The 15,022-nt window shown below is 52.0% G+C and overlaps 1 protein-coding gene across 3 annotated transcripts in view; it reads left to right on the plus strand.

The window, feature by feature from the left end:
• The window catches only part of SHROOM2 (shroom family member 2), a 102,818-nt gene that overhangs the window by 66,186 nt on the left and 21,610 nt on the right, over positions 1 to 15,022 (plus strand). The gene's annotated exons all lie outside the window — the stretch shown is intronic.

Consider the following 15,022-nt stretch of genomic DNA (forward strand, 5'->3'; position numbering starts at 1 on the left):
ACACACATGTCTCAGGGAGGCCGCTCTGTGGTGAGTGGGTGGTTGGTCGGTGCAGCCCAGTTGTCTGTATTCTAGTCAAGTCCACCAGAGTAGAGGCCAGCCAGTGTGACGTGGAGCCACCGACCCAGGAGTGGGTGCCTGGCGGGCTGGAGCAGGGCAGATGTGCGCCATAGCACCCCTGGGAGCAGCTTCCCAGGGGCCACTGGGCTTCCTCGGGCAGGGCTTCCTGCCTCCTGCAGGGAGCCACGTTCTTCATGTTGACAGCAGCAGCAGGCCATGAATTTGCTGCTGTGGATGAGACGCCAGCTCCAGCAAGGACACGGCAACCTATTGTGCAGTGGGGTCACTGCTGGAAACCGGCGCTACCCACAGGGAATGTTGCTAACAGGGCAAACGCTGTTCCTGCTGTGCTTGCTGCTCACTTACTCTGCAGCTGTGAAGTGGAGATCCAGTCAAAGGGATCCCTGAGGGAAGTTAGTTAGAGCACCGGGCCTTCATTTTGAGATGTTACAAGAGTAGCATTCAAAGGCGGTTGCATTAATTACATTGTATCATCGTGTCCTTCCCAAGGCAGAGGAGAAATGGTCTGCCAGCCAGGAGCTGCAGTACTGGAGTAGGTAGGGATCAAGTATGCATCAACTCAAGTGACCCTGTACTCTACACAACCAAACGCTGCCGATCCTGCAGCAGCCTCAGAATTGTTGTGTTTGAGCCTGTGTGGCCATCACTGGGTCTGTCTTTCTTGTTGAGGGTCATTTTTTCTGCTGCTCCTTCCAGATCCCAAGTTTGCGAGACAAAGTCTCACCAACTCCTTTCTAAAGAGCAGCCTGGTACTTCTCCACGACAGACATGTGGGTTCATTGTTCTGAAAGAACTGTTCTTCGGACAGTTGTGGGTGTGCAGGTGTACAAATTGTGGCATTCCATGTCCCTTCGCTCCCTGTACACTGCGCACAGGTTCACATATCCCTGTGCCGTGTACATTGCACACGGGTTCCCATATCCCTCCGCCTCCCTGCATGCAGTTCCTTTCGCTGGGATGAAACAACACTGACGCAATAATAGGAGCGAGAATCGAGGTTGACACATGAGAAGTCACAAGTCACATCCTGTAGGTTGACAAGATGGACAGTATCAAATGCTCCCATCTCGGTATCATGTAGCGTTTTTACTGCCATAAATATGACCTCTGCCACCAAGCAGCCCCAAGCCCCGGGCACGCACTGCCTTTGAGTCAATTCTGACACATCGCAACCCTGTAGGGAAGAGTAGAACTGCTCCTGTGAGTTTCTGATACTAACTCTTCACAAAGGGAGTAGAAAGCCTCCTCTTTCTCCCACCCGAGCGGCTAGTGGTTTGAACTGCTGACCTAGCAGGTGGCAGCCCAACTCAAAACCACTACACCACCAGGGCTCCTGACCCCTCTGGCCGAACAGCTGAATTGAAAAGGCACTGCCTGTGGTAGGAAAGGCAGTTAATGTATGTGCAGCAGCATCACCTGGGCCTTGAGAATCGCAGGTGATTGTGATCGTGAAACTAGACATTAACCCCGAAATTCAAGGTCCTGCAGTACCAACAAGCGATTCCAGCATTTGCTTTCAAGAGCCATGTGTAACAGGCTCGGTTTCATTTGTCTCCGGGGAGGCCTGCTGCCCTTGAAAGGGAGGACCTGGCAGTGTGTGGCTAGCAGAGACCTGGTGGAGCTGCTGGGCAGGCACTCGGCCTGGGCAGTCAGGCAGGCCCTCAGGAGCAGCTCATCTGACAGCAGGCCCCGTGGGCGGCTGGGGCCGACGCATAATACACCCACAGTGCACAGCAGCACAGTGCGGGCTTTGTGATGCTGCAATCCCAGCGAGGCGCATGGAGGAGCCAACCACCACTCGCTGCTGGAACCGGGCTGCGCTGCAGGGAACGCATGCGCAGGACTGCCTCTCTGGAGCGTCCAGCCCTTCCGAGGCCCACGTGGGGCTTAGCTCTGAACAGAGTTCTCCGCAGTGTTGCTCCTCCGCTGTGAAGACTGCCAGCGGCATCATGAATAGATAGAATGCACTCACTGTCTTTTTTGAGGGGGTTAAATGGCATGATCTATAGTAAAAGGGGCTGAGGGGAGGAGTGGCTCTATGATTCATTTATTACAGCGCCTCTCCTAGCTGACTGCTTAACCACGGTGAAGAAATCCATTCCAGAGGCTTTCTGCGACTTCCAGCAAATTTCAGAAGCTAGTGAGCGTGTGTGTGTGTGTGTGTGTGTGTGTGTGTGTCTAGATGCAATGAAATCTTAGAGTACATGGGTGTGGGTGGGTGTGGCTAAATGCAATGAAATCTTAGAGCACGAATGTTGAAATGACCTTCTGAACCTTTTCCAACGGACCTTTCAGTTCTGAGGTGCCGTCAAGAAATAGCACACTTTACAGATGCAATTTGAAGATAAGAGGAATCGAGGTTTAGAGCAAAGGATCGCCCTGTTTAAAGCAAGCCGCAGCCTACCACAAACAACATCTCCAGTGTTTTTACAGATGCTGAACCGAAACCCCTTGCTATGGAGTCAATTCTGACGTACAGTATCTCCACAGCACAGATGATGTAACTGTCCCCCAAAAGGTTTATGAGAGCAGCCCATGTGTAGCCTCCTGCGTCACCAGGGCGTTTAAAGCGTCTGCACACAGCACATAAAGTACTGATTGACTGTGTTCACATGGTGATGCAACATGCTTTTTGAAGTGTTCTGCTGGGGTGAGGAGAGGGGTCAGGTCAGGGCCCTTTACCCGGGAGACTCACAGCTGCCCTACGTGACAGCAGAACTGTGGGGAGGGGTGGGAGATCCTATGCACGTGGCTTGATGGATAACTGCCAGGCCTTGTGGTGGTGATGGGCCATGCACTGGGCTGCGATCCGAAAGGTTAGCCATCGCAACCACCAGCTGCTCTACATGAGCAAGTCGGGTTTCCTACTCCACAAAAAGTTACAGTCTCTTGAATTCAAAGGGGGAAATTCTCCCTGTCCTGTAGCGTTGCTGTGAATTGGCATCCACTCGACGGCAGTGAGGAGTTGCCGCTTTTGGTTTTGCCAGAACCTTTATCCCTTTATCCATTGGAGCTGCTCGTGGGGCTGAACCACCGGTCCTTTGGTTATCAACTGAGGGCTTAAGAGGTGCACCTGTTAGTACACAGTGACAAAATGTAGGCACGAAAAGGAAAGCGGTTCTTGTGCCCCCCTCCCCCCAGCAACCACCACCAAAGGGCTGCCCTTTAGGTTCAGAGACAAGCCAGGCAGGATGGAGTCGGAGACAGAAGGAGTGATCAGAATAAAAGTCCACTGTGGTAGAAATGGCTTTTGGAAAGCATCAAGCCTCCCAGCCAGCCATCAGATGATTGGATCCACTGGCCCTCACCTGACACACCAGAGACAAGTAACTGGACTGCCTTCTTGGAAGGGGAGAGGCCAGAGGAAGTAGAGTAAGAAACATTAGAACTCACCAGGGGCATTTCCAGTGGTGCCCTGGGGGAGCTGTGACAGAAAAGCCACTAACTCGTTGGGTCCCCTCTGCTCACAGAGAGCGACCCCAAGTGCAGCAGGAGGTATGCTGCCCCAGCCTCACCACTGTGGCTGTTAGAGCTCCTTGTTGTAACCACGGTGTCCTCTCCCCGAGGGTCTTCTTCCTCATTTTTGATGACCCATTACTATACCAAGCATGATGTCATTTTCCAGGGACTGGTCCTCCCTCCTGATAAGTGTGTGACAGTCTCAGCAACCTCACTTCCAAAGAGCATTCTGGCTGTCCCTCCCCCAAGGCAGGTGGGCTGGTTCTGCTGCTTTCCGTGTTCTTGACTGGCCCCCAAGTCAGAGGCATCTAATTGTATTTGGTCAAACGGAGTGGCTTGAAACAACAGGTGTTCATTCTCTTGCTGCTCAGAGGTCAGGTGTCTGAAGGTGGGTTCCTTTGTCAGGTCTTTGGTGGCCAGTGGCTGGCTTGGGTCAGGCCTTTCTCTCAGCATCTGCTGCTTGCTGGCTGCCCGCACTGTTCCTGCCCCTCGAGGCCCTGGACAAGTAGGTCAAAACCTGGGAAGGAGGCGAGCTGGGTGGTCAACCTTAAAGATGCAGCGTTCCCTTGGTCACGGCTCCCCGGGTGTTTCTAGACTGCCCAGTGTGACAGGAGCCGTGTCTCGGTCAGTGTGTGTGCTCCTCTGTGTGTGCGTCCATGTGGCAGATTGACACCCAGCCTTGCTGTCACGTTGCTGTGCAGAGCACTCACTGTGTACCAGCTTTCTTGCCTGAGATGTTTTATGCATTAAGGTCATTAGTATGACCTCATTGACCCTACGGTGGGCTCTTTGACCACCCTTGTTTCAGAATAACTCGCCCATCTTCCAGTATTGCCCTGACCCTCCCTGCCACCACCTGGGTGAGTGAGTCCCGCCTCCTCCAGTGGGAGGCACCCTGCACACACCTTCTGGGACACAGCCTTTGCAAACTTTCCCACTGCCATCGAGGCCCGAAGTCACGCTTCTTGATTAAACCTAGTGGGCTTTGCTGCTTAGTCAGAAATGGAACCAAAGCTAACCTGCCAGTAGCTGTGGATGTGTGCTTGTGCCCCCCCCCCACCTGGAAGGGGGAGTTATGAGGGGAGTGGAGTGAGGAGGGACCTTGGGTGCTTGGCCCCTAAGCCCCAAGACCAGCACCTGGAGCCAGCCGAGCCTGGAGAAAGGTGGACGTTCTTCTTCCCTGGTGAGCCATCCTGTCAGTTTAAGAGTGTGCTTGCTGTGTGCTGCGCCTAGTTGGCCCTTAGTGACCCTGTGTACAGGCAGCCGTCTCCTGCCTGGCTTGTGGCGCTGGCCTCTGTGCGGGGTTTCAGAGGTAGGTCGCCCAGCCTTTTCCTACTTCCTAGTGACACCCAAGCCTCCACTGACAGCCAGACGTGGCTGGACACGAGGTGGGTTGGCAGGAGTCAAACTGGAGTCTGTTGAGTCGAGGGCAAGAATTATACTACTAAACCACACGACGTTGCTTTCATGTCAGAGCTATGAAGTCGTTGTCTGTAGAAAATCTAACGCCCACCAAGGCGAGGCTGCCTCTGCTACCACCTCCTTCTGAGCGTCGCTGCCTTCCTATGAACTGCCACATACACACACGCTAGTGTCCACAGCTGGGGCCAGCTTGCCCTTGTTTTCCTGTGAGACACTTTTCATCCTGAAACGGCTTTTTGTTTAATGTCCCTTTTAATGCGGGACTTTCACATTTGGCTGATTTTCCTCCCTGAACAGCTGCCTCCTTGTTGTGAACCCGGAAGGAACGGGACGGTGTCCGCCAGCTGCCTTGCCTGATATTGAGATCAATGACTCCATAGAAGAGCACTAGTGTAAGCAGGGGAATGCACAGCAGAATTGACTCAGATGCTCCTGCTCTGCACACTTCCTGGAGCCTCGAGGCTGGCTGAACCCTTGAAACCATTGTCCCGAGATCAGCTTTAAACACTAAGCCAAAGTCATCTCCTGGAGTCTTCTTAAAATTAACCGTTGGCTCAGCTTCCTAATGAAAAGGGTTGGGTGGCTTAGCCTAACCAATACAAAGAGTCGCCATGCTTTCGGCATTGTGCTGTTGAAGAACGGTGGACTTGGGATCAGATGGAAAATGGCAACTCACAAGGCTAGATGAGCACCTTCTTGGGTGGTGGTGTGTTCATGGGCAGAGTCATTCAGGAAAGGAGGGTGAGCATGCGCGCATGCTCGGGCATCACTGTCCCTGCCTGATGACACATGCAGAAGCGATTGCCTTGCTGTCTGTCTCAGCAACAACAGCATGGGCACGACTCGGGAGAAGAGAAGGAGAGCCCACCTGTAACACTCATCATTTGTCAACAGTCAGAGGGACATTTGGCTTCCAGAAGTTATTTCCCCCAGAATCGATGTGAGTGGTTTTAGGTTTGTGTGTGTATTCGTATAAATCTGCCTTAAGTCATGCCTTTTCTGAAGTCTCACACACTTGAACTGAAAAAGGAAAACAGGTCTGTGAGTTGTGGCTTTCTCTTCAAGCAGTTTAAAGTACATTCAAGTGTTTCCAGATGCCTTTTCAACACAAAACACCAAGCCCATCCAGCAGACCCAGAGCGACGCTGTGGGACTGAGTAGAACTGCCCCTTTGGGTTTCTAAGGCTGTCCTTTTTATGAAAGTAGACTGCCTCAATGTTCTCCCCTGGCTGGTGGTCTCGAACCACTGACCTTTGAATTAGCAGTCAATCACCTAACCGCTGTGCCACCAGCACGTTAAATGGGCAGCATTTTAAGCGTGCCACAAACCTAAGGAATTCACAGAGAAGCATCTTAGGTCTGGGAGCTACTTTCAGCCTGCCCTCCCTGAGGTTATGCTGAGTAACCCCACCACCTCCTACCCCACCGCCAATCAAGCTTCACCACCCAAACCCAGAGAAGAGGGAGGGGGCATGGAGGAGGATGGAGCATGGAGAGTCTGTGGCCCAGCTACCTACTTGTCATTGGCCTGTGCATTTTTGTAACTTGTCTGCCTCCCTGTACTGCATTAATTAATGTTCTATAATTTATCTCTAGGGTCTAATATCCATTGCAATGGCTACACAGACAAAATTCATGATTAAAGGGCTTATTAAGGAAGGTGACAAGTTGTAACGCCAGTGAGAAATGCTCAGGGTTGAGTCGTTTATCAGGATGTGTTCAAAGTTTCAGGTATGCTAATGAATTCCCAGAGTGGCACACCACTCTGCTGTAAGCCTTAATCCGAGGGCATTCAGCTCAAGGGTCAGGGCAGCAACCCCCGCTCCCCAAATTAAATGCAGAGAGACCCCCCTGCCAGTTAGCCTGAGCTCAAAGGCATTCCGTTCTGCTGCCATGGATCGACAGGTCCAATTGCTTCAAGTTAAGTACCCAGAGGCCCTGCACTCTGCAAGCCAGCTGCCTGCACAACAAAACACTCGTTCATCTTCGTTTGCTCCATGGGTTGGGAAGGCCATCACTCTGTGCCGTGCTCTGGCCCCTGGTCCTGCTGCCGCTGCTCTGATGGCATAGCTGTCATCTGGATCCAGGAGGTCCACTGTGCAGGAATCTTGGGATCCAGAGTGCTTCTCAGAGGGCTCATTGTATGTACTGCAGGGTTGCGTACACTCCAGGGAATCTTGTTCACAATTACTCCAAGGTGAAGCCTATCAGTGTGTTCCTCCACAGAACCTTGCAAGGAAAGGCCGTTTGGTGTGAGTTAGAGACTTTGACCAGAAGAGCCACGTTACATATTTCACTGCCCCCGCATTCCCTCTACTTGGAATACTTTATTCTTCCTCCCACTGACCCTGAGTCAAGAGTTCAGGGGTCAGGAAAAAGAGTACACCTATGCTTCACTGCACGGCTGTCTCCTTGCCTGGTCTCACACACGTAGGGCTCTGCAGTAAGTGTCTCTATTGCTAGCGTTAACCGTGTACATCTGGCGGTAACCAGCACCACGGCGTCAGGTGAGGAGCATGTGGGTTATGATGGTTGTCAGCTGGCTGGGCCATGCTTGTCAATGGTTTTGCATCTGTGTAATGATGTCGCTTGAGGCGCTCTGGTGGCACAGTGGTTACACATCAGACTGCAACCTGCAAGGTCCAAAGTTCAGAACCACTAGTCACTCCTCGGGAGAAAGACAGGGCTTTCTATTTCCATGAAGAGTGACAATCTGGGAAACCCTCCGGGGCAGTGAGTTTGGTTTTGTTAGCGATGTCATTTGGCAGTTAGGTGCTTCTGTGATCTGACGTGACCATTCTTCCTTTTCTCACAGTATGCCCATGTTCGCATCACTGCCTGGTCTTTGAAGCCTAACCGTGGTGCCATGCTGGCTTCCTAATGAAGCCCCTGCCTGCCTGCCTCCCCCATTCTGCCCTCTCTGCATGCAGAGCCCCTTCCAGCTCTTCCTCGGGGAAGGAACAATCCACGCCCCCCAGGCTGGCCTCGGATTCCCCCTCTGAGGGCGGTGGGAGTCGGCCAGGTGTGGTCCTGGTCTTCTGTGGATCTAAAGATACACCTTGCTGGTGTAGCTCACCCGAACGCCACTGGAATGGTCTGGGACCAGGCAGAAGGCCCATGGGGCAAGTGAGGTTTGTGGGGTTCAGGCTGGCTGACTTCTCAGTCGTGAGAAGGTGGTGAAGAGGCAAGACCTTGAGCCAGCCAGCCACTGCACAGGAGAGAGATGGGGCAGTCGGCTTCCATGAGGACAGCTGCCTGGGAGACCCCAGAAGGTGCCCTCCGCTGTCCTGCTGGAAGTGCTTGCTGCGTGCTCCTAGAGGGCAGAGCCGAAGTGTCCTGGCTGCACAGGAGGCAGCAGACGTTGGCTTGCAGAAGGAAGGACTGACTGTATAGGGTCGGCTGAGTCAGGCAGGTCACAGGCCAGGTCCAGCCCAGTACCTGTTTCCCTCCATCTGCGCTCGTTGGTTGACACGGTGTTTGTGGTAGGTTTCCTGCTAATATGGCTGGGCTGGCTGGTTCCTGTGGAGATGCTGTGCGTCTCCACGTCTAAAGGAGAGTAAGCAGATCAAGGCTGTATCAAGGGTCGGCCAAGGCTTCCCAGGCAGAGCCCTGTAGGACGCCCCTGGCAGGTTTCTATGGCGGGAAAAGTGCTTCAATGCAACATTCCTGGCCCTTTTCTTATCACGCGGCCATTCATTTAAAAACAAAACTTTTTCCTTTGAGGTAATCTATCATGATCATCCCACTATTCTGATTGGATTTTTAAGGCACATTAATGAGATAAACCTGTTCCTGAGACACCTTGTCCACTGACCACAGAGATTTTAAAACATACTTTGTTTGCTATGAACCACTAGACCCCTAGTAGCAATACTTTTCACTGACCCCGATATCTGACCTTCAACAGGGAAATTTGTCCACTCTTGCGTTTAGTGAAGATGGTACAACTGATGTGCACTCAGATGGGAAGTTCAGAGGGTCAACCCAGTGGCACTGTGGAAGAAAGACCTGGCTATCGGTTTCTGAAAACTTAGCCATGATAAAAACCCACAAAAAAACCTGTTATAGTCCCCTAGCTATACTCTGGCACACACACAGCCCTCCTGAGTTGGAATCACCAGGACAGCAGCTGGTTCATCAGTGTGGGTTTAATAAGAGATGGAAGGGGTCTTTGATAATTGTGCTTCCAGCTCTGGGAGATGGAAGTGTTGGTCTTAGACCAGTGTGTTTCTGGGTCTAGGAGGTGAAAGTGTTGGTCTCACGTGTGTGTCCTTTTGGGCCCAGGAACACGGGGCCTGGAGAGCCACCTGTCAGGTGTTTTGAAAGTCTTCCTTGACGGTTGTCTCTGCTGCTCCTTGTGGTATGAGTTCACTGTGTCTTGGTGGCTGTTGCACTGGGGGAGCACGGGTGGCCCTCCTCCTGTCATGCACAAGTCTGTAAACTTGGGAGGCAGGAGCGCTGTATGCCGCAAGTGCCTACCGGTGCCTCCTTGGTGCTGGTTTTGCTTGTTCAGGGATAACATGGGCCAGGACACGGTGCCTGGGGACCACAAGAGCCTGGTCAGCTCACTGCTCAGTTAACAAGGAATGACTTGAGGCTCGGCCTTGCGGGGCAGGGTTCCCATGGAATGTAAGCACCCAAGGGTGACTGCTTTGTTCGTGCCTTTCTTATCTGAGGAATTGCTCAAGGACAGGAACATCAGAATGTCTGGTGAATGCCGGCTGGGGTGTGATTTATTACAAGTGTTTACTGCTTAATGTTGTAGCAGTCACTCCAACAGAGTTTCAACCCGTGAAAAGACACAGCATGGGATGCTGCTGCCTCACTGAGAATCGCTGTGAAGCGTGAACCTACAGGGTACACACAAGCTTGTTAGAGCATTCACTGGGGTCTCCCTTACGGTGGATGGTAGACCACGGCCGGTGCCCGGATCTTGACTAGGAATACTATTTTCTTAACAAAGGAGCAAGGGGCACCGCTCCCAAGACTGAGGAATGTACTTGTTGAGCTGGGTGTGTCAGAACGGACGAAAGTGTGCACACAAGCCTCTGCCAACCATGTCAGGTGAGGGCGTTTCAAAATGGAGTGGAGAGATGGGACAAACTGGCTTTTTCCCACAGACCCTTTGAAGCCCCTTGGTGGTGTCGGGATGACTCAGTAGGCTACTAGCCACAAGGTCAGCAGTTTGAAACCACCAGCGCTCTGAGGGAGAAGAATTTGGTCTTCTATTCCTGTAAAGAGTTGCTGTCCAACAAATGTACAAATGTGCGTCACACAATGGATGGATGGATGGATGGATAGATTGTGAAAAGAGCTGTATGAGCCCCCTAAAAATAATTTTTAAAAGAGAGTTGTCATCTTAGAGACCTGCAGGGACAATTCTACCCTGTCCTGCAGAGTTGCTGTAAGTTGACACTGACTCGATGGAAGTGAGAGTTTTGTGTATTGGGGTTATTGTTAGAATGGGAAAAGGAAAGCGGACCCAGAGCGTGGGTTTGAATGAACAGGTTTTATTAGAGCTACTGTCCTGCCCAGGTGTTGAGAATGGAAAGAGAGTGAAGGGGGCAAGGTGAGGGGAGATTGGGAGACAGAGTGAAGAGACATCAGCCAAAAGTAAGAAAGGGAGAGCTAGAGACAGGAAGAGACGGGGGGAAGGACAGACATGGGCCCACATGAGGAGGTCAAGAAAGTCAGAGATAGAACAAACAAAGGGATCCACGTTCATAAACTTTTGGGACAGAAATGCATCATGTCTAAAATGAGCCCCACCTCCCCTCCCCCCGGTGATAGGTGGGGGGGTATCATGTTTTGCTTAGGTAGGGAGATGGAGAAGGGGTCAGGGATGCTGGGTGTGGCTGAGAACCCTGGTGTTCTTGCTGGACCCTTTAGTTATGAACCCGGATATGAATCAATGCCCACGAGCCCACCCAGACAGAAGTAAAATTAAAAATGGAGGGAAGAGACAAGTCTTCCCTGAGGAAGACTTTCACATCACTTAGATGCCTCGCCCCACCAAGGGGCAGCTTGCATCCCCACAGGGCATGTGTCCCGGCCTTCAGAAAGGGGAGGCGTGCGTTACTGAAGTGCGGAAGCTTCAGCAAGTTCCCTTTGACTAGGTGAGATGAACACCACCAGTAGTGAGCGTTGGGTGAAGGGAAAGGCCTTCCCGTGTCTCCTGCTGCTAGGAGCCTGTTAGACATTGCTCTTAGTCACTTTCTGATTGGCTGGCTCATGTGGGACACAGGAAACCGCTGCCGGGTCCTTCTTGGCTCGAGGATCGCAGGGATGCACAAGGCTATGGATGTGGCCACTGTGCATTTTGAGGGCCTTCCACTCGAGGTGTGTTTTAAGGTGGGTCTTGTAGCCATAGTTCCTGTCACCACCAAGCAGCCTTTCCTCATGGGTCTGGTAAGAAGGTAGGGAGCTACTGCTTGGATTAGATGGGTCAGCTGAGAGTGGTGGCCACCCTGCTGGCCATAAGGCAAGGCATCTCAGAAATAGGAGTGGGGAGAGCCAGCAGCGTGTCCTGAGATCCCTGATCATTGAGCCTCCATGATCCAGGAGACAGCTTTGATGCCAGAGCAGCAGCAGCAGCACCAGGAGGCAGAGCAGTGTGCTTCCCAGCCCAGAGAAGTACAAGCTGGGTGCTTTGGGCTTGTGGAGTGGGGTGCCTCTTGGCATTCACTTCTGGGAGCTGGAGTTGAGTGAGTTCAGGTTGAGGCTTTCAGCAGGGGCATGCCCTTTGGGCATGTAATATCAGCCCTAAAAAGCTGATTGGACAGCTCTACCCTGAGCCTTTCCACCTGTTAGCTTCCACAATAAAGCCCAGAATTCTGAGTTCTGCGTGGCCCTTGCAGCAAATTATAGCAAGTTGAAAAGCAGGGCTGGACCAATAATGAGAGGAGTGATACCGGGAGAGTGAGGGGAAGGTGGGAGGAGAAAGGGGAACCGATCACAAGGATGGATGGATATATATATATATATATATATATATATCTCCCTCCCAGGGGGCGGACAACAGAAAAGTGGTGAAGGGAGACATTGGACAGTGAAAGACATAAAGATATAATAATTTATCAATTATCAAGGGTTTGAGGAGGGTGGGAATGAAGAACTGATACCAAGGGCTCAAGTAGAAAGAAAATGTCTTGAGAATGATGAGGGCAACAAATGTTCACATCTGCTGGACACAATGGATGGCTGTATGGTGATAAGAGGTTATGAGCCCCCAATAAAATGATTAAAAAGAAAGGGAAGCAGGGCTGTGGAGATAACTGAGAAAGCACGTGCTGACACAGGTCAGCGCTCATCTGTGCACGCCCCAGCCTGGGAGCGGTCCTGGCCCACAGGGCTTTCCTTGGCCGATTTCTAGAAGCAGATCTCCAGGACTTTCTTGCTGGTTTCTGTTCATTGGGAAGTTCTTTTGATACCTGCTCACCCTAGATGACCTTGCTGGTATTGAAACTGTGAAACAGGCTGAGCTTCCTAAGTCACAGCAACATACAAGACGCTACAATGAGACCAGCTGACCGAAACCTGCTGCCATCAAGTCACTTCTGACTCTTAGGGACCCTAGATTGGGTTTCCCAGGCTGTCCATCTGTATGGGAGCAGACAGCCTCGAAGTACTCCTGCAGAGCAGCTGGTGGGTTTGAACCATTGACCTGTGGTTAGCAGTCCAGTGCCTAACCCACAATGCCACGAGGTCTCTCTCCACAAACTGACTGCTGAAAGAAAGCCCTCAAACCCTCAGGAGAGAAGCTTCAGACAAATCCCAGGTTTGGGGCACTCTGCACATCCCCACCAGCCCTTCTCGGAACCACCAAGGACCCCCTGAGAAGGTGCGTCCAGCAACAGTGGATTCAGCAATAACAGACCTACTGTTACTGCCTCGGGAGAAGGATGGGCTTTCTGCTCCGGGAAAGAGTGACGGTCTTGGTCTTGGAAACTCACGGGGGATGCCTGCTCTGTCCTACAGAGAGGCTCTGAGTCAGAATCCTCCCAGGGCACTGTGTGAGCCTGCAGCTCTGGCAGTGACGTGGGGACGATGTCGCCCATGCTGAAGACTGGGTGTGAGCCCTGTGAGAAATCAATGTCCTGCCTTCTCAACTTTCCAGGAGAACTTGGAAAGTAACGCGTGTATGGCCTGAAAGATCCATTCTTTTTTGCAAAGTGGTACTTTTGTGCTATCAGGGAAGGTTTGTGCAGCAGCCAGCCATTAGAGCCCCATCCAGTCATGGTGCCACAGTTGTCCACGGACACAGATGACAGTCCTCAGAGATTTCCCTCTGGTGGATCTGGAGCCCTTTACTCAGTTTCCCGGCCCCCTGCATTTAAACAGGAAGTCCTGCAAGAGCTTTTCAGTGACCTCCTTTTGGCAGGCATCATCCTGACAGCCTTCACCAGTGCCTGACCCTCGCTGCCGCTGGCATGGCCCAGGTGGAGAGGATCAGGGAGCTGGCCCAAGGTAGGTGGTGCATTGTTAGTGACGTAGCCTGGACTGGCCAAACAGTGTGTGGCAAATGCTAAGCGTCGGGCCTGGGGAAAAGATGCAGACCCAAGGCCCCCCTGTTTGGCTGCATCAGTCCTGCCAAACCTACTCACCTGGCATTCCTTCTTGGTGGGGGTAGCACGAATAGTCTCCCGGACAGGCGTGTGGAAATGCTTAGTGGCTATAACACCGATGAACCCAGCACCGAGTTACGCCGCTAGGTTGTCACATGGTCCACCGCGGCTCATGGTACTGCCGTGTGGGCCAGTGTGGAACTGTTCTCCCCAGTTTGCAGACAGCCAGGTTTCTTCTGAGGTGTGTCCGGGTAGACTCAAACCTGTAGCCTTTTGGTTATCAGGGAAGCATGTCAACAGTCTCCCATCAGGGTCCCTAAGCATGACGTGGGTGTGCGCTTTGTAAAACTGTTTGGGTGGTGGTGGGAGTGGGGAGGCCTGGGGTGGGAAGAGTGTCAAGTAAAATACCAAACCCTCTGCCATCAAGCCAATTCTGACTTACAGCTACATACTTTGGGCTGCTAACTGCAAGTTCAAAGCCACCAGCCACGCCACAGGAGAAAGGGATTTCTACTCCCGTAAAGAGTTCGTCTTGGAAACCTGTGGGGGCACTTCTACCCTTTCCTGCAGGGCCGCTATGATTTGGTATCAACTCCCTGGCAGTGAGTTTGGTTTGGTTTGGAATGAGTTTCCCAGGCTGGGGCTCTTGCTGGGAGCAGACAGCCTCATCCTTCTCCTTCCGAGGGGCTCGTGGATTCAAGCTGCTGATCTTGTGGGGAGCAGCCTGACACATGGCCACTGCGGCCCGGGACTTCTTGAGGGGGTCAAGTGGTGCCCTTCACAGTTAAAAAGAATCAAGTAGGTGTTTTTTAAAAAAGTAGATCCGGAACAATAATGGGAGTAGCGAAACCATGGTGGGGGGCGGGGGTGGAAAAGGGGGAACTGATCACAATGATCGACATATAACGCCCCCACCCAGGCTGACGAACAGCATAGACATGGGTGAAGGGAGACAGTGGACAGTGTAAGATATGCAAATAAGAATACTTTATAAAATATCAAGTGTTCGTGGGGGGGGTAGGGGAGGGAAAAATCAGCTGCTACCAAGGGCTCTAGTAGAAAGAAATGTTTTGAAAAGGATGATGGCAACACATGTACAAATGTGCTTGACACAATGGATATGGCTTGTTATAAGAGCCCCTAATAAATACATGACTTAAAAAAATAGATTCTTGAAGTCACTCACTCATGCTATAATCATAGTCATATAGGAGATGCGTAAAATAGCACCAGAGTTTTGTGAAATGAACAAGAACTGGGAAGAATTGCTGTGGATTGAGAAGGGGTTGATAGAACCCACTGTCCTTGGGTCGATTCCGACTCCTGGCCACCCTAGAGGACAGAGTAAGGTTTCTGACATTGTCCTCTTTGCAGCCTCCCTCATCTTTCTCTTTTAGAGCGGCTAGTGGACTTGAACCACTGACCTGGTTAGCAGCCCACAGCCTCCGTGACTGTGCTTAAGGTTGAGGCATGATACAATCTGGCGTGCGGCTGAA

This window comes from Tenrec ecaudatus, chromosome X (genome assembly GCF_050624435.1).
Source record: "Tenrec ecaudatus isolate mTenEca1 chromosome X, mTenEca1.hap1, whole genome shotgun sequence".
NCBI lineage: Eukaryota > Metazoa > Chordata > Mammalia > Afrosoricida > Tenrecidae > Tenrec > Tenrec ecaudatus.